Source organism: Meriones unguiculatus, assembly GCF_030254825.1.
Source record: "Meriones unguiculatus strain TT.TT164.6M chromosome X unlocalized genomic scaffold, Bangor_MerUng_6.1 ChrX_unordered_Scaffold_31, whole genome shotgun sequence".
Classification (NCBI taxonomy): domain Eukaryota; kingdom Metazoa; phylum Chordata; class Mammalia; order Rodentia; family Muridae; genus Meriones; species Meriones unguiculatus.
In genome coordinates, this window is record NW_026843707.1 from 7,699,413 (window position 1) to 7,720,048 (window position 20,636).

Consider the following 20,636-nt stretch of genomic DNA (forward strand, 5'->3'; position numbering starts at 1 on the left):
GTTTTAGTGCGTTTGTCCTATGTTGTATGTCTATATGAGTGAATATATACCATGTGTGTCTTTTTGCTTCTGGGACAACTCACTCAGGATGATCCTTTCCAGATCCCACCATTTACCTGCAAATTTCATGATTTCCTTATTTTTCATTGCTGAGTAATATTCCATTGTGTAGATGTACCACAATTTCTGCATCCATTCTTCAGTTGAGGGGCATCTGGGTTGTTTCCAGCTTCTGGCTATTACAAATAAAGCTGCTACAAACATGGTTGAGCAAATGTCCTTTTTGTGTACTTGAGCCTCTTTTGGATATATGCCCAGTAGTGGTATGGCTGGGAAATAGTAAGAGCTGGAGAGGACAGGGTCTCCACAAGCAGAGCAACAGAACACAAAAATTTGAACACAGGGAACTTCCCAGAGACTCATACTCCAACCAAGGACTATTCATAGAGATAACCCAGAACCGCTGCACAGATGTAGCCCAGGGCAGTTCAGAGTCCAATTGGGTTACATAGTAATGTGAAGAGGGACTGCCGCTGACATAATCTGATTGGCCTACTCTTTGATCACCTCCCTCTGGGGGGGAGCAGCCTTTCCAGGCCATAGTAGAGGACAATGCAGCCACTTTTGATGTGAACTGACAGACTAAGATCAGAAAGGAGAGGAGAACCTCCCCTATTAGTGGACTTGGGGAGTGGCATGCAAGCAGAGGGAGGAGCCTCTGCTTGCATCAGAGGGGGGATGCAGAATGAATAAAGTGTAATTGATGAAAAATAAAAAAAAAAGAAATATTCCCTAGGAACAGATAAGGTGGCTTTCAGTTCAGATCAACTTTGATTATAGAATGTTATTACTTTGGGATATTGAAACTTTTAAATGTGTCTGTTCTCAAAAAGAAGGCAAAAAAATTAAAATAATTGTATTTTAAAACATAATGAATACCACTACCTAACAGAAAGTATAAAAGAATAGTAGACTGAATAATTGCCAATAAAATTAATAAATTACAAGTCCAAAATGTTGTAATATTACTTGTGTGTATACAATATTTCCATGAAGAATCTCTTTTTTAATTGAAGAAACTGCTAAATAGATTAGTTTTTGCATTTGCTATGATAGTTTAATTTCTTTGCACAGCCTTATGCATAAGTAACTTCTACATGGTTAATTTGATATGATAGACAGTTACTCTTGCTATGATTTTTGAATTGGTAGAACTGCAATCTCTTTAGTTGTTTTTGGTATGCTAATAACATTGCATATTTTACACTAGGGGAAAATAAGAAGTAGTGAATTGAGAGATAGATTTCTCAGTATCAGTATTATTTACTTCAGGGTCTACTTTACTATATTGAAGAGCACTGTCAGCTATTTGGCAATCTTTAGCAAGTATCTCTTTAGCAGAATTGTCCACAATCACAATTACACAATGACTAACAATATTCTTTCCCATTTCAGATCCACTTGATTAGAGTTTCTAACCTGGCAATTTGGGTACTGAGGATGTTGAATTCTTGAATTTTTATAATAATGACAATGAAAGTTATAAAAAAATGGCAGATATTCTAAGTCACCATTTAAGACTTGTCAATATATACTAAGATATCACCTCATTAACAATAAAAATAAATTCATATTTTCTAAGTCACAGAATCATTGCAGTGCCTGGAGAAAATATTCTACTGAAAAGGTATTCATTGTACAAGGAAGCTAAAACATGTGTTCCCTCCAGAAAGGGGTACATGAACTCTGACATGAACTTTTTGGCTGGCTATTTGATTACATCCTCCTAGATGGTGCAGCCTTGCCAGGGCACAGAGAAAGATGATGAGCCCTGAGAAGATAGGTCAGATAGAAGGGGTGGAGGTCCTCTCCTATCAGGGAACTGGGGAAAGGGCATAGGTATAGAAGAGGGATGGTGGGTAGGACTGGAAGGAGACAAGGGAGGAGGCTGCCACTGAATACAAAGTAAAAAATTATAATAAGTAAATATATAAATAAATATAAATTTCAAATATTTGAACTGGTGAGTAATATTTTTAATCTGGTTTTGCTGAATTCTATAAAATATTTAATTTAGTTTTCATAGTATGCTAAGAAGACACACATTGTAAAGGAAGAGCAGCATATCACTCCTTTCAGTAAATTTAGATGTGACTTACTTTCTTTAGGTGCTCTTTCTTTTTGAATTTTTGGGTGTGTGATTCTTGCATGACTTATGATAGGTGAACTTGGAATCATTGTGTCAGATCTATGTTCTTCTGACACAAATGACCTTACAAATATTAAGTCACATTCAGAATTTTCAGTTCGTGTCTGGTTGTTCTCCAAACATTCTCCTGCAAGACAAGTTGTTAAATATATTATTTGCTTTCTTTATTTTGAATTAAAGTCTTAAAAATAATTTATCTCAAGAGAACACAAAGCCTTGAATAACTCTCATATGTTACTTAAAAAATTTTGAGATTTCTTTATACCTCTTGCAAAATGTTTTCATATTCTTTCAAAAGACTAGCTATATTTCTACAAAATTACACAAGGAATGTTACATAAGACTATGTATCTAACTGGACAAGTTAACATGAAAGAATTTAAAAAGAACTCCAAAACAGTAACATGATTTTTTTAAAAAAATGCATAAAATTTGTTTATAAGGAGCATAAATTGATCACCAAGACTTGGCAATTTTACATAATTTAACATTTTCAAAATTAATACATTTGTCAATACACAGCATAATTTTTTAATTAATTTCTTTTTTAATTACAATTTATTCATTTTGTATCACAGCTGTCACCCCCTACCTAGAAACCTCTCAATTCTAGCATTCCTCCCTCATCTCTTCCTATGCCCTTCCCCCAGTCCAAAGATAGGTGCAGTCCTCCTCCCCTTCCATCTGACCTTAGCCTATAAGGTCAGGACTGGCTGCACTGTCTTCCTCTGGCATGGTAAGTCTGTTTCCATTGCTCCCCCATCGGGGGTGGGTGAAGATCAAAGAGCCAGCCACTAGTAAGTGGAACTGGGGTTGTCTCTGAGAGCATAGTTTTATAAGCAAAAGGAGAATGAATGTTTGGTTTCATTTTCCTATGGAAAGACTCATCTTATCCTAAATAAATTTAGAGAAATGCAAAAAAAAAAAATATATCATATTTTAATATTTAACTCAGCATACAACATTGTAGACCACTATAGAAGACTTGTCAAAATAAATTCATTGAGGATCATAGCAATTACATTTTTATGATGATTTACATTATTCTTTGTCAAAATAAATTCATTGAGGATCATAGCAATTACATTTTTATGATGATTTATATTATTCTTTTTTAATGCTTTATTAATTACACTTTGTTCACTTTGCATCTCCCCTGTGTTTCCTCCATCTGCCTGTCCCAATCCCTACCTTTGTCCAACCTCTGCATGCATGCCTCTTCCCATGTCTAATGATAGGGGAGATTTTCCTTACTTCCTCCCGATCCTAGTCAATTAGGTCTCATCAGGAGTGGTTGCATTGTCTTCTTCTTTGGACTGGTAATGCTGCTTACCCTCATGAGCAGGTAATTAAAGAGCAGTCCAATCAGTTCATGTCAGAGACAGTCCATGTTCCTATTACAATGGAACCCACTTGGATTCTATACTACTACTTGTTGATAGTTTATTGAATGGTGTGGTTTTGATAATTCATGAGGTTAAGTCATAGGAATGTTGAAGATCCTGAAAAATTAAACAAGGTATATAGGCTTAAAATAGTTTAAATACTCTTTTCTTTTTTTTTTGTTTCACATTATTTTATTAAAATATCCCGTTACTTAAAGATATACTTACATTCTAAACTAAAAAATGTATTCATTGGAAAAGACATTTGATTAAAATGGTTATACATAAAAATTTCTTTAAATTCACAATGTAGCTTGACTTTTTTTCTAATGCTAAGTATATACAAAATGTTTTATTTTTTTTTCAATGTAGTTTATTCAGGAACCTTGAACATATCATCTGACCCTGGGGAAAGCCAGCCCACAGCTTAAATAGCCTCTGGGTAGCCAAGCACAGCGTGCCATGTGGGCAATGCAGATAGGTCCACATACATGGAAGCAAGCCAGATCCTCGGCCTTAGCCAAATGTGGAGTTGTTAGTGACAGAGAGCACTCACCATCGGGAAGGTGGAAGGCAGAAACCAGCTCCTTCTTTAAGGCACGGCACTACGCAGCTCTCTACAGTTCCCCCTTTTTGGTTTAGACGCACCAGGCAAGAGTAGAGGTCTGATCTCTGATATTAGAAATAAATTGGAACTTTGTACAGATGTTCATTTAGGTGTCATCCACCCAAAGAGCATCAGACCAGTCCGATACCTTTTTCTCAGAGGCAGGACCTGGGGCATCAACCTACATGCAATCAGACATGCTCTTCTATGGGTCGAAAGCTGCTGACCCTGAGTGCAGTGCTTAGCTTCGCATCCTGAGTGTAACATTTTAGCTCCCATGCTTGGGGAGACTGTCCTGCTTCAATGGCTGTAAAGGCCTGAATGGTCATGGCTGCATTACGCTGTTGTGAGACTCTAATCTTGCATATATACCACAGGCAAACCAAGGAGACCAACACCAGAAGGCCTGCTAACGCTCCCATGCCTGCCCATTCCTTCAGATGCTTCATGGCTCTAGCAATCCATGGTGATAATCCTGTGGCTAGTCCTGCATCCACTCTTGTAGAATTTACCATGACAATGGCCACTCTCAGCTGCTCCATCGTAGTATCGAATTCTCCAGTCCAATTACCTAAAACATAGCTAGACAATTGTTTAGACAGATTTGCAGCACAGGAAAAATTCTCATGTTGTATGCTAGTGACTCAAAGTCCAGCATACTTTCATTGACAGCCAAGTTGAGCAATTTGCCATGGGGTATCAATTTGCTCCTGCACGAGGTCAATCCTCTGATTGAACACCATCAAGCCTCCTTTTAGTTGAGCATTAATTCCTTTTTGTACATCTAAGGCATGATCTACATTGGCTAAAAGATTATTCAGGGTCTGAGCAGTCTGCACAGTATGACTCATGGCTAATGCAGTGGTGGTAGCTCCAACAGCCGCCAATGAGATGGCAGTAACAATGGTGGCTGTAGTTCCAAGATCCCTTTTCTGTCTGAAGAGAGTCATAGCATGAGGGGCATCAACGGGCACAGGCACCCAGCGAGGCATGCGATTAACCACGTTGCTAGAATCTAGAAGTGACATAAATTGCCTCTCAAAACAAGTGAGTATATTGATCCGTGCCTTATATGTGTAATTAAACTAAAAGAGACAAATTGTTAAATTAAACCCTCCATAGACTGACATAAAGCTACAATAAGAAATAATTGATTATAGTGAGTCTTTTTAAGATAATATTCAACAAAATTTCATAATGGGAGAAAATTGTAGTCCTGTGGATGAATTTCATAACATCAACATTCTTCAGTTTGTTAGCCTAACAGCAGCACAAGGACACTATCCTTTGTTTTGTAGAATGTCTAACAGAATTTTTGGACTCTCAAGGCTAGTTGAATACATAACCACACTTACTCTTACTTCTGGAAACCCACAACTATTTCATGGCATCTAACATATGCCTTGTTGGTGTTGGGGAAGACAGTTGTTTCCAATTAAGTTCCATTTGATTAGAGTTTTATATTTCTATTTGTTGCTAAAAGTGGTGTATGACAAATAGCTCAAAAAAAAAAAATAAACCCAAGCAATGGAATTGCTACTAGATATATGAAATTGGTGAATAGTGTTACTCTTTATGTAAAGGTAACATCAGAATATGTTGAATGTCATCTCAAATCATTCTTATGAGGTAACGTTACAATAAATAAATATCAAATTTCACAGATTTGTTAATGCTGGTTGCATATGTCTCATTTTCTACTACAAAAGCATTTATTGTCAGTTCAATAACATCATCTCATGATTTTGGATTTCACAAAAATCTTTGCCTTTACTTGAAAGATAGGATGAGAGATAACAAGCTGCTCTGGGTGCTGCTGTGAATTTATCAGTGCAGATAACATAAAAATTAACTCCAATCCAAAGATGTAAATACAGTAGTGCTTTTTTAAATCACAAAATAAGTGATAGAACATCTTTAAAAAGCTCAAAAGCACAGAAAGAGACACAGTTAAGTTAATCAAGTAACACATAACTTTGTTATGTGTTTGTCTGTGTTAATAGGGGTGGTGAGAAAGTACTAAGGTGCCAACCTAAGAATCCAACAGCTGAGCTGAAAAGTAAAGCTAAAAACATTGAGAATGCATCAGCAGAATTATAGCAGAAAATTTTCCAAGTCCTGCAAATTTACATGCAAGTACAACCAAGTAGAATACCATAGAGAAATGAATAGACAAGAACTCTAGACTCACCTGAAAATGAAAACTCACTTTTCTAAACATTCAACAAGCAGGAAGAGAAGATCTCTGAAGGAAGTTCATAAGAAAAAATGTTTACATTTAAAATAATCAGAGAGATATCAAACAACTCAAGGATATATACTTCAAGGTGGATTTGGATGTAATTTTGACAAATGGCTGTGAATGACCACAAACCAAGATTAAAATGAGAACAAAATGTAATTAAAATTGAAATTTAGGTGGACACAGGATCTGATGTAAACATAAGCTCAAAGGAATCTTGGAATCTACATTGGTCCCTTCAAAAGGTGTCCACACAGATTTTAGGAAATTTAACATTGTCCCAAGTAAAACAAAGCATAAGACAAATTAAATGGAGGATTCAAGATGTCAGGGCCAACCAGTGTATATAAACAGCAGCTCAGCACTGGAAGGAGAGTGACCAGCAGGTCTTACTGTGGGCTCCAAACTCCTGAAGTCTGTTTCTCATGTGAGAGAAGAATCCATGTGGATATGAGGAGATACAACTTCGGGCCACCAGGATCATTCGAAAAAAAAAATCCTAGAATCCTGCCCAAGCCCACCTGCTATGGATGCATTCCTGGAAACATCAGCTTGCAGCTCTGACCACACACTTTAGGCCATCCAGCAAATCATACCTTTAGTGAAAACATTCCTACAAACAACAGATCTTGGCTCTGACATTGGTTGTTCACTCTCACTGCCTGTTCAATGGAAATTTCTGGTACTGAGGGTAAGACTCCAAACCTGAGCACCCACTCTCACAGTCCTGTAAACAACTTCTGGGTACCAGCTGCTCCTGGCACCTAACCCAGGAGCCCAGTTTCACTATCTTGTCAAAACCTGTAGCTAGTAGCACTGACTCTAACCGTCCTGTAGAGACAATACCTTCTGGTATTGTGGGGGAGACATGGCCCCATTCTACCTGCTGCCCAACTGCATGGCTCACCTGAGTCAGATCAGCAAACATAGTACAGACGGAGAAAACAACAGAGAAGAGTTGGCTCTGTTCCCAAGACCCATTGCCTACCATCTTGAGGAAGCCAGTGGAGCACTGGAACAGTTCCAGACACTTTTTGATTGTGTTCTCTTGTTTTTAAAATAAAAGAAAAGAAAACATTATCTTACTGGCTTTGTCTTATGCTGTTAAAACCCTTGAAGTCAGTGAAAAAAATATTTTTTTAATTTTATGCATATATTTATTTATTACAATTTATTTACTTTGTATCCCACTGCAGCCTCCTCCCTTGTCTCCTCTTAGTCCCACCCACCCTATCTCTTCTCCCCCTATGCTTTTTCCCTAGTCCCTTGATGGAGGAAGACCTCCTCCCCTTCTTTTAAAGTGTAATTGATGAAAAATTAAAAAAAAAAGAAAAAATATTTTTAACTATTTCAAAATTCTATGTGGGAGCAGGAGGAATGGCATAGCACAGTGGTAGAGCGTTTTATGTGTTTAAGCATGAAATTCAAGTTAAGTTTCTATTCCCCAGCACAACACAGTTTACAATAGCAAATAAGAAAATGAATAAATAAATAAGCTCTGTATCAGAGCTCTTATTGCAGAATTTCTGCTTGGAGTCATCAAATTTCATTTTTTATTTTTTATTTTGTTTTTGTTTTCTTATAGTAAATACTGAACGAGAACTCTAAAATGTCACAGGCATGTTTAAAACAAATGATGTATAATTTAGGTAGAAATGATACGTTCTCCCTGGACTTTCCAAGCTGAATGGAGGATGGGAACTTTTGGATGTGTGGTGATGATAACAATACTTTTTCAAAACAAAGAACAATACCCAAACAAGGTCATTAATAGACATGTTGATGTGGGATGGGGGAAATTCAGGGTAACTCATCACTAAACACAGAACTAAATGCAATTAATGACTGCTGGTAGAGGACATTCTATTTCCTCCCAAAAGATCCCACTAGCTAGTAATCCTATACCAAGTGTTCTGCACTGGAATCATATTCATAAAGCAACAGGAATTAAACTTAGCATGTTCTATGATTATATTAATCTTTTTACAGGTACATGAAACAATAAATATGAAATTAATAAAGTCATGAATTTTAGAAGATATAAAGGCAGGAAAACAAGGGGAAGGCTGGAGGGAGGAAATGGAAGTGGGGAAAGGTTGTAATTTTATTTTAATTATGACATTACTAATCTGGTTGCATATGTCTTCATTCAGCCAGAATGACTTGGAAAAAATTCTACTTATTTGCAATACCATTATACATCATAGAATTTTTGAACATATTAGTGTCACACTCTCCATTTACTTGTTTTAATATTTTGTTTTATTTTAATTTTAAAATTACTTTATTATTAATTACAGTTTACTACCTTTGTATCCCAGCTATATTCCCCTGCCATATCCCTTCCAAATCTCACCCATCCTCTATCCCTCCTCTCCTACCATGCCCCTCCCTAAGTCCACTGATAGGGGAGGTCCTCCTCCCCTTCCATCCGACCCTAGCCTATCATGTCTCATCAGAACAGACTACATTGTCTTCTTTTGTGACCTGAGCTGCCATGGGCTACATCCCTGCTTGGATTCTAAGTTATCTCCATGCAAATTTCTTGGTTGGAATATTCATCTAAGAATAGATCCCTTTGCAAATATTTTTTGTTTCTGTTGCTCTCCTTGGGCATCTCTTGCCCCTCCAGATCTTTCTATCTCCTCCTTGTTTTATAAGGTACCCTCCGCTCTGCCCAATTTTTTTATGTGAGTCTCAGCATCTGCTCTGGTACCCTGCTGGGTAGAATCTATCAGTGGCTCTCTGTAGTAGGTTCCTGTGCTCTTCCCTTCTTTCTCATTCTTCCTAATTGGCTTTCTGAGTGAGGCTTGATCATCTAACCCAGGGTCCTCCTTCATGCTTAGCTACCTTTGATATACTAATTATGTATGTTTATTCTATATTTTATGTCTACTATCCACTAATAATTTTCTGCTTTGGGGATTCCTTACTCAGAATGATCTTATACCCATTAGTATGGTTAAGATAAGAACTCAAGTGACAATACATGCTGGAAAGGATATGGAGAAAAGTGAGCCCTCCTCCATTGCTGGTGGGAATGTAAATTGTCATGCACTTTGGAAATCAGTCTGACACTTTTTCAGAAAATTAGGAATAGCGCCTCCTCAAAATCCAGTTATTCCACTCCTTGGCATATATACAAAAGGTATTCAAACACACAACAAGGACATTTGCTCAACTATGTTCGTAGCACCTTTATTTGTAATTGTCAGAATCTGGAAAGAACCCAGATGTCCCTAAAATAAGGAATGGATGCAGAAATTGTGGAACACTTACAGACTGGAATTTTACTCAGCAATTAAGAACCAGGAAATCATGAAATTTGCAGGCAAGGAAAGAAAGAAAGAATATTAAATTTCAAAAAAAAATGAGAGCATTTGATCATTTGAAGACCCAATCTCGGGTCTTCCAGATATGACCCCTTGTATCTTATAGATTTATTTTTTTATAATGGGATCTGGGGTCCCTTCAGGGTGGATATAGGGGTAGTAAGCCAAGGAGAACTATTATAGGGTCTCTCTAGGCTTTTAGCCCAGTTGCTGCAATATTAGTGTCCGTTTCAGCTAAGCAGATGCCCAAGATAATAGCTAATGCCAGGGAGCCCCTTTTGACTTAGCATTTCAGCCTGCTAGGGGGGATTTGGGCGTAGATTTGTCTTCTGGAGCTTCTTCGAGCTGACCGTTGGACCGTAGGCATCAGGGGCTAGGGAGGCTGAAATGCCAGTCAAAGGCTGGGCAATGGGGAAGGGGGGAAATGAGAGACCAATGGATAAGCAGCGATTGTTAAGACTATGTAGAGTAGGCGCGGTATAGCAGTAAGTTCCCTGAGGGGAGAGCTACCTCTCTGCGTTCTTTCCCCACCCACTAGTTGCTAGGAAACTGGACCATCCCCCTAGGGAGGGACACCTGGTCATTAATAGTCTGGGAACCTTCCTATAGCCAATCGATTCAAAATGTAACACCTTGACCAATAGATGCTTGCCAGGCAGGAATTGCCCCTGCCTTGGGCATGCTGGGATAGACAAGAATCTATAAATCACCCCACTAACCTGGGTGTGGGGCACTCAGCTCCCACCGCTTTGGCGGTGGGGCTGTGTAGGCCGAGCTGCAGCTTGTAATTTTCAATAAAGAGACCCTCATGTGTTTTGAAAAAAAAAATGAGAACAATAAAATGAAACAAAGACAGACACATTAGAATAAAGCCTGGTTTCTCAATGAAGATTCCACAAAACAGAGGCCCTGACCCATATTCTCTAAATGATGAGAGAAAATTTGGTAGCCAAACTTTCAACCATATTAGTTGGAGAAACCAAATTTAAGCAGGATCTATCTCCAACGATTTCAGCTCTCCATATGGCACTAGAAGGAAAATTTCAACTTAAAATTGTTTACCACATACATACTGTAAAAATAAATCGACTAAATATTTAATCACTTGACCAAACTTTGGGCAAAATAAAGAGAATCCTATGAAAGACGGGCGAGATAGTGAGATGTGGAGAGGACAGGAGCTCCTCAAGGACAACAACAGAACCAAAATATCTGGGCACACAGGTCTTCTCTGAGACTGATACTCCAACCAAGGACAATTCATGTATGCAACCTAGAACTCCTGCTCAGATGTAGCTCATGGCAGCTCAGTATCCCCAGTATTATTAACAGGAACTGTCTCTGACATGAATTCAGTGGCTCTTTGACCACTCTTCCCCTGGCTTTGCCAGGCCACAAAAGAGGAAAATGCAGCCAGAACTGATAGGACCTGATAAGCTAGGGTCAGATGGAAGGGGAGGAGGACCACCCCATCTGTGAACTTGGAGAGGGAAAAGGGAAGAGATGAGGGATGAAGGGTTGGATTGGGAGAGAATGAAGGAAAGGGCTACAGCTGAGATACAAAGTGAAAAATGTGCTGTAAATAAAAAATGAAAAATAAAAAAAAATCTCTAGCCACCAAATGAAAAGATTGAGGGAAACATCGCATAAAAGAGCAGCAACATAGCAGAAATCAACAAAAACTCATTGATAACACTCAACATCAATGATTCACTAACTAAAAACAAACCAGTCTCATGTGTTGGCATCAGACTGTTGGATAAATGGAATCGAATAAAAGAGCCTGAAATAAATCCACACACTTATGGACACCTGATTTTTGATAAAGATGCCAAAATCATTCAAAGTAAAAAAGACAGCATCTTCAACAAATGGTGCTGGTCTAAATGGATGTCTACATGTAGAAAAAATGCAAATGGATCCATACCTATCACCATGCACAAAGCTAAAGTCCAAGTGGATCAAAGACCTCACTAGGAAATCAGACAGTAAACTTCTTAGAAAAAAAAGTGAGGAAGAGCCTTGAACTCATTGGCACAGGAGACAATTTCCTGAACTGAACAACAGCACAGGCTCTAAGACCAACAATCAAAAAATGGGACCTCATGAAACTGAAAAGCTTCTGTTGAGCAAAGGACACTGTCCTCAGAACAAAACAAGTGCATACAGATTGGAAAAGGATTTTTACCAACCTCTAAGTGACAGAGGACACATATCCAGTATATATATATAAAGAATTCACAAAGTGAAACAGCAACAAATCAAGTAATCCAATTAAAAAATGGTGTACAGACTTAAACAGATGTTTCTCAATAGAGAAATATCAAAAGGCAGAGGAACACTTAAAGAAATGTTCAACATCCTTAGTCACAAGGGAAATGCAAAGACTTCACCTTAAACCCATCAGAATGGCTAAGATCAAAAAGTCAAATGACAACACATGCTGGAGAGGTTGTGGAGAAAGGGGAACCCTCCTCCACTTCTGGTGGGAATGTAATCATGTAAAACCAGTATGTTAATCAATCTGTTGCTTCCTCAGACAACTAGGAACAGCATTTCCTCAAGATCCAGCTATATCACTCCTAGGAACATATACAAGAGAAGCTCAAATACTGAATAAGGACATTAACTAAACCATATTTGTAGCAGTTTTATTTGTAATACCAAGAAGCTGGAAACAGCCCAGATGTCCCTCAGTGGAGTAATAGATACAGAAATTGTGGAACATCTACCCAATGGAAAATTCCTCAGTAATAAAAACAAGGAAGTCATGAAATTTGCAAGTAAATGGTGGGATCTAGAAAAGATCTTTCTGAGTGAGCTATCCCAGAAGCAGAAAGATGTACTCACTCATATAGTACAGGATAAACCTACTAAAATCAGTATACCTAAAGAAACTAAGGAAAAGGGAGGACTCTTGCTAAAATGCTCATACCCTATCTAGAAGGGCAAGGAAGATGGACATCAGAAGAAGGAGAAAAGAGGGAACAAGTCAAGGGTCTGACACCAAGGACATTTGAAATGCTATGCCCTGTTGACTCTCAAATCTGTTGATGAGACTTATGGCCAACCATTGAGCACAGTGCAGGGAATCTTAGGAAAGAAGTGGTAAACAGTAAGATATGGAGAGGACAGGAACTCTACAAAGAGAGCAACAGAACCAAAAATCTGAGCGCAAGGGTCTTTCCTGAGACCGATACTCCAACTAAGGACCATAAAAGGAGATAACCTAAGACCCCTGCACAGATGTAGCCCATGGCAGTTCAGTGTTCTATAGTAATAGGAACAGAGACTGTGTCTCACATGAACTGTTTTGCCTGCTCTTTAATTACTCCCTGCTGAGGGGGAAGCATCAGTACCAGGCAACTGAAGAAGACAATGCAGCCACTCCTAATGAGACATAACTGACTAGGATCAGAAGGAAGGAAAATAAGACCTCCCCTATCAGTGGACTTGGGGAGGGGCACAGGGGGGAGGAAGGGAGCAGATGGGACTGGAGGGGGAGGGAACCTCAGGAGGATACAAAGTGAATAAAGTATAATTAATAAAGAATCAAAAAAAGCAGGATCTATCATTCTGTGATATCCAAGAACAAGATCTCAAAATCAAAAATAAACATTACCTCGGGATAAAAGAAAGAAAAAGTATATTCAAAGGAAATGGAGACAAAAACCAAGCAAGTGTAGCCATTTTATCTTTTTTATTTTTTATTTTTTATTAATTACAGTTTCTTCACATTTTATCCACCCATAAACCCCTCCCTATTCCCATCCCAGCCCTACCCTCCCTACCCCTTCTCTCAATTGTCCCTACCAATTCCACTGATAGGGAAGGTCTTCCTCTCCTTCCTTTTGATCTTAGTCTATCAGATCCCATCAGGAATGACTGCACGGTCATCTTCTGTGGCCTGGTAGGGCAGTTCTCCCCTCAGCGGGAGGTGATCAAAGAACAGGCCTATCAGATTATATCAGAGGCAGTCCCTCTTCCCATTGCTATAAAACCCATTTGGATATTACCCTGTCATAGACTACATCTGTGCAGGGGTTCTAGGTTATCTCCATGCTTGTTCCTTGGTTGGAATATTAGTCCCTGGGGAGACCCCTGTGTTCAAATATTCTGGTTGTGTTGCTCTCCTTGTGGGGTTCCTGTCCTCTCCAGATCTTATTATTTCCCATTTCTTACTTAAGATTCAATGTACTTTGCCCATCAGTTGGCCTTAAGTCTCAGTGTCTACTTTGATAGTCTGTAGGGCAGAGCCTTTCAGAGGCCCTCTGTGGCAGGTTCATAGCTTGGTTGCTGTTTTCTTCTTCTTCTGATATCTATCCTCTTTGCTTTTCATGATGGTGATTGAGCATTTTAGTCATGGCCCGCTCTCTTGATTAGTTTCTTTAGATGTTAAGGGTTTTAGTAGGTTTATCATATGTTATATATCAACATGAGTGAGTATATACCATGTGTGTCTTTCTGCTTCTGGGACAGCTCACTCAGGTTGATCCTTTCAAAGTCCCACCATTTACCTGCAAATTTAATGATTTCCTTATTTTTCATTGCTGAGTAATACTCCATTGTGTAGATATACCACAATTTCTGCATTCATTCTTCAGTTGAGGTGCATCTGGGCTGTTTCCAACTTCTGGGTATTACAAATAAAGCTGCTACAAACATGGTTGAGCAAATGTCTTTATTGTGTACTTGAGCCCCTTTTGGATATATGCTTAGGAGTGGTATGGCAGGATCTTGAGGAAGTGCTACTCCTAGTTGTCTGATTAAGCGCCAGATTGATTACCAGTGTGGTTATACAAGTTTACCAGCAGTGGAGGAGGGGTCTCCTTTCTCCACAGACTCTCCAGCATGTGTTGTCACTTGAGTTTTTCATCTTGGGCATTCTGATGGGTGTAAGGTGAAATCTCAGGGTAGTTTTGATTTGCATTTTCCGAATGGCTAATGAGGTTGAGCATTTCTTTAAGTGTTTCTCTGCCATTTGATATTCCTCTACAGAGAATTCTATGTTTAGCTCTGTTCCCCAATTTTTAAGTGGATTACTTGGTTTGTTGTTTTTCAACTTCTTTAGTTCTTTATATATACTGGATATGAGTCTTCTGTCAGATAAAGGGTTGGTGAAGATTGTTTCCCAGTCTGTAGGCAGTTGTTTTGTTTTGCTGATGGTTTGCTTTACAGAAGCTTTACAGAAGCTTTTCAGTTTCAAGAGGTCCCATTTATTGATTGTTGCTCTTAGAGCCTGTGCTGTTGGTGTTCTGTTCAGGAAGTTGTACCCTGTGCCAAGGAGTTCAAGGGTATTCCCCACTTTTTCTTCTAAATGATTTAGTGTGTCCACTTTTATGTTGAGGTCTTTGATCCACATGGACTTCAGCTTTGTGCATGGTGATAAGTATGGATCTATTTTCATTTTTCTACATGTAGACATCCAGTTGGACCAGCACCATTTGTTGAAGATGCTATCTTTTTTCAATTGTATGGTTTTGGCATCTTTGTCAAAGATCAGGTGTCCATAGATATGTGGGTTCATTTCTGGGTTCTCTGTTCAGTTCCATTGATCCACCATTCTGTTTCTATGCCAGTACCATGCAGTTTTTATAACTGTTGCTCTATAGTACAGCTTAAGATCAGGGATGGAGATACCTCCAGAAGATCTTTTATTGTAGAGAATTGTTTTAGCAATTCTGAGTTTCTTGTTATTCCATATGAAGGTGAGAATTTTTCTTTTCAGGTCTGTAAAGAATTGTGTTGGTAATTTGATGGGAATTTCATTGAATCTGTACATTGTTTTTAGTAAGATGGCCATTTTTCCTATGTTAATCCCGCCTAGCCAAGAACATGGAAGATCTTTCCATTTTCTGATATCTTATTCTAATTCTTTCTTCAGAGACTTGAATTTTTTTTCCATACAAGTCTTTGAATTCCTTGGTTAGGGTTACTCCAAGATACTTTATGTCACTTGTGGCTATTGTGAAGGATACTGTTTCCCTAATTTCTTTCTCAGCCCTTTTGTCTTTTGTATACAGGAGGGCTACTGATTTTTTTGAGTTAATTTTATATCTAGCCACTTTGCTGAAGGTGTTTATCAGCTGTAGGAGTTCCCTGGTTGAGTTTTTGGGGTCACTCACCTATACTATCATATCATCTGCAAATAGTGATAATTTGATTTCTTCCTTTCCAATTTGTATCCCCTTGATCTCCTTCAATTATCTTATTGCTCTAGCAAGGACTTCAAGTACTATGTTGAAGAGATATGGAGAGAGTGGGCAGCCTTGTCTTCTCCCTGACTTCAGTGGGATTGCTTTAATTGCCATTTTAATATCTGACGAACACCCCCAAAAAAAGTCTAAAATGAAAAAGAAGAGACAGAGGACACTACATAGTCATCAAAGTGGAAAAAATTCTGCCAAGAAGATATTGCTGTGTTAAGCATTCATATACCAAGCCCAAAGGTACCTGACTTTATAAAAGAAATACTATTACAGATAAAAAATCATATTGACCTCCACACAGTGGTACTGGGAGGCTTCAATACCTCACTCTCAGTACTTGACAGGCCATCCAGACAAATACTAAACTATGAAATGCTGTATCTGAAAGACTTCACATTTACATAAGCTTAGCAGACTTTTAGAGAAGATTTCACCCAAACACTGAATATACTTTTTTTCAATAGAATGTATTCCAAAATTGACCAAAGTCTAGAAAATGAAGCAAGTCTCAGCAGTAAGAAAAAATAATTAAATCACACCCTGTACCCTACATGACCACCACAGATTAAAGCTACATAAAAACAAGAACAGAACAATAAAAAGTTTAAAATCATGTTAGAATTGAGCAACTCACTACTTAAGTAAAATTGATTCAAGATAGAAATTAAGAAGAAAATTAAAATTTAAAAACTTTTTTAAAAAATTGAATTCAAATGACAATACTATTTACCCAAATACATTGGACACTGCAAGGCTGTTTTAGAGTGAAATATATAGCACCAAATATTTACATATAAAAAATGGAGGGATCTCATATTAGCAACTTAAGGACATAACTTAATGCAATACAAAGAAAAGGAAAAACAAAATCCGAAAGGAGTAGGAACAAGAAATAATCAAACTCACAGATGACATCAATAAAACAGAAACAAACAAAACAATGCAAAGAAAAAAATGAAAGGAAGAGTTGGTTCTAGAGATAATAAGTAAGATTGATACTTAGCCAAATTAACACTAATATAAAGAGAGAACATCCTCCTAGGAATGACCATTTTACAAATCAGGAAGAGATGAAGTCAGTAATTTCATATGCTATGACTAACTAGACAAAAATGTGATAGTTTCTAATTGACATAAAGATAGATGATAGACAGATATTAATGGATGATAGATATTATGATAAAATTTAACTAACATGGTTTAAATTTATCTTAGGATTTCTTTCCATAAATGCTTTTGTTGTTCTTACATTTTCTTTTTCTCTCTGAACATGTTATAAAGTCATTTTAACCTGAAAAAAAAGAGAACATCCAAATTAATAGAATTACAGATCAAACATCAGATGGAAAACACACGACAAAAACTCCAGAGAATTGTAAGGACATATTTTAAAAGTCTGTGCTCCAAGAAAATAGAAAACCTGAAATAAACAGATAAACTTATATACAGCCTACTAACTTTAAATCAAAACTGGATAAGTAATTATAATAGACCTATAATGTCTAGTGAAATAGAGGGACTAATTAAGTCACTCAACCAACAAAGGCTTAGAGAAAGATAGATTTAGCACAGAATACTACAAGGCTTTCATATAAATATCATTGTGAATACTACTCTAATTATCCTGCAATATAGAAAGAAAAAATACAAAGTGTAATTATTTTCACAAGGCCACAATTACCTCAATACCTAATCCACACCAAGACCCAACAGGGAAGAGTATAGAGCAATTTCACTTAAGAACATATATTAAAAAAAAACTCAATAAAATATTTCAACCCAAAATCCAGTAACATATAGAAAGATTATGCACCATGATCAGCTAGGATTCATACCAGATTTATGGAGAGACAGGTGGAGAAACTTGCCCTGGAGGATTAATTGGAAAACAGAATAAAGAGTGGTTAAGATTGGGAGTATGAGAAGAGACATCTAAAACCAAGGGTAAATGAAGTGGTCGTATGAAAATGCTTTTTACAATACATACATATATGACAGGAATCAAAATGCAATCACCAAATAATGGGGGAGACACATCTCCACTAGCTATAACTTGCCACCAAATTAAACCTAATTGAGTTCGTACCAAAGGGGCCCAAAGAAGAACTCGGGTAACTCAGGATGACTCTGGCATTATCCATTGTTCTCCACAAATGGATAGTAAGGCTGCATTGCTGCATTGCTGAAGACAACACATACATACGTCACTGAACATGGAGTAGTTGAGCTGGTGGCAACTGAGAACCTTCATCTCTACTGACTAGTGTTCACTGTACTGGAAGGTACTGTGCATGGGTCTGAACCAGTTGGGTTGCTAAAGCTAAGTGGGGAAATGGATTGAAGCCTAAAACTTAACGCAGAAATGATCTCTGATTGCTAATCCATTCCAAAGGGAAAGTCAGTTTTCTCCAATAGTTTTACCAACCATACTTAATGGCAGGCCCCATGCCTAGCAGTAAATATCAAACATAAATGAAATCAATGATATTTTTGGAGGTTCTTTATCTCATAATGCTTTGTTTAAATATTTTTAACCTTATTTATGTTATTTGTTTATATGTTATAGTCTCTCATTTTTGTGTTTATATGGAATTTCTGTGTAAGTAAAAATGTTTCTATGGTAGCTGTGTTTCTTGTATGTCTTCTTTGAGGTTTTTATTAGTATTGTTTTGTTTTTATCTGTTTCTGTGTTTCTTATTCTGTTTTTGTTGTTGTTTTCTTATATTGTTAACTGCTTACTAATTAGAGACAGGAGGGAAGTGTGTGAGAGTATGGATTTTAGTGGGTGGGGAGCATCTTAGAGAAGTTGTAAAAGAAGAAACCATGATCAGAATATATTATATAAGAACTCTATTTCCTTTTTTTAAAATGTGAGGAATTGAACACAATTTATGACCCAGGAATTTTGCAGTGGTAACCATACAGTAGTGAAGGGAAGCAATAGACATTAGAACTAGTTTGAGCAAATGAATTGCATAATAGAGTTTTCAAACACTAAAATAGTCAGTTAATCTGTACTATAGACAACACAGTAATAACTAAATAAAATTTCTTATTTATTATGCCATTGTACTTGATAATACACAAAACATTTAAATATTACAATTCTGCTTAATCAATATTATGAAATAATTCTAATATCATTATACAATTGAAGGATTTATTTATCATTTATAATAGAACAAATATATAGCCAGTGTAGTATGAAATTTCCTGTTGGCTTTTAACTTGAAAGGATGAGGACTATAAAGAAGTATGTCTAATTACCAAGTTTTAGATAAGAAATCAGAGTACATATTGTAATAGGAGGATTTGGTGCTAATACTCTATTAACTTATTAAATAGTTAAGCATTCTAAAGATGATTATGTTTTATTTCAAATATTTAGAAAAGAAAAATAAGCATTTCAATACTTTACATATAATCATAATATTCAAATAACACAATAAGTGTAATAGTAAATTTAGGTTAAAACTTGACAAAGGTTTAAAATAAAATGATATAAAAAGTATCAATTTTTCTATTTCTATGAGTTTTTTTTTTTTTTTTTCAAAATCTCTCTCAACTCAGTAAGTGGTTTTTCCCTTTACTTTCACCTTTCCCAATACTCAGGCTATTTGCTGAGGAGTATTGAAACTCTCTGTTCCTACCTTCTCCTGAATGACACTTGGAGCCACTCTTGCCTGAATATTTAGATTCTGATTTCTTCATGTTTGATCCAGAAGATTTCCAGGACTTGGATGAGACCTGTCTCATCCATCCAGCTGTTGATTGGACACTTTGAAATTGGTCTTGGATCCTTTGTTGATTATCTTCTTTGAAAGCGATAATGAGACTGAGCCAGGGATTCTGAGTGCCCTGGAGAAGATCTGGTATGATCTATGGATTGATTCCTGGTGGTGGGACAAGAATGTTTGTGTCACCTTAACGATGGAAATTATGATTGTCTTCCTCATAATGTTTTTAGCCTTCCTTGCTATAGTCAGGTTGAGTATACTGTGGATTAATTTTGTAAATCACCTGTAACTTTAGTTAATGTCCATCTAGTAAAATCCCATGTAGTGCATCCATGGCATTCTTGGCTTCTAGTTTGTTGTGGAAATAGATAAAGAAAAGTGATATGGACCTTTGGTTAATGGATTTGAGGGGTGTTTACATCACTATCACGCCCATCATTCTCAAAGATATGCTTCAGGGTGCAGCATGAAGTGTGGTTTGCCAGATTTTCAATCTTGAGGGAGATCATTCTCCAAAATGGGAAGAAGACAACTGTTACTTAAGGTCTTTGATATCTTAATTTAGAATACTCTGAAATGAGCAGATTTGAGGCTCCATGAGAGATGAAAAATCTGCAACATTTTTCTTCAATTTGTTTAACTACAATTCATTTCAGTTGTATTCCCACAGATATTCTAGAATGTTTCACAACAGCTTTGCACCTCCATAGAGCTAAAACCATTTAAGAAACAGCAATATGAATGTGAACCAGTTATACACAAGTGACATAATCAAAACACAATTCTTTTCACTTTTCTAGCAGAAATCCAGATGTGGTATATCAATAAAACTTTAGAATATGTTTATTTGTAACATAAACTTTTGTAGTCTGTTATTGATATTTACCATGTGTTTAACTTCTGGTAACCCTGCTG

General features: G+C 37.1%; 1 pseudogene; it reads right to left on the reverse strand.

The window, feature by feature from the left end:
* LOC132651546 (E3 ubiquitin-protein ligase RLIM-like) overlaps positions 1-20,230 on the reverse strand; it is a 41,756-nt pseudogene extending 21,526 nt beyond the window's left edge.
* Between the last annotated feature and the right edge of the window lie 406 nt (positions 20,231-20,636).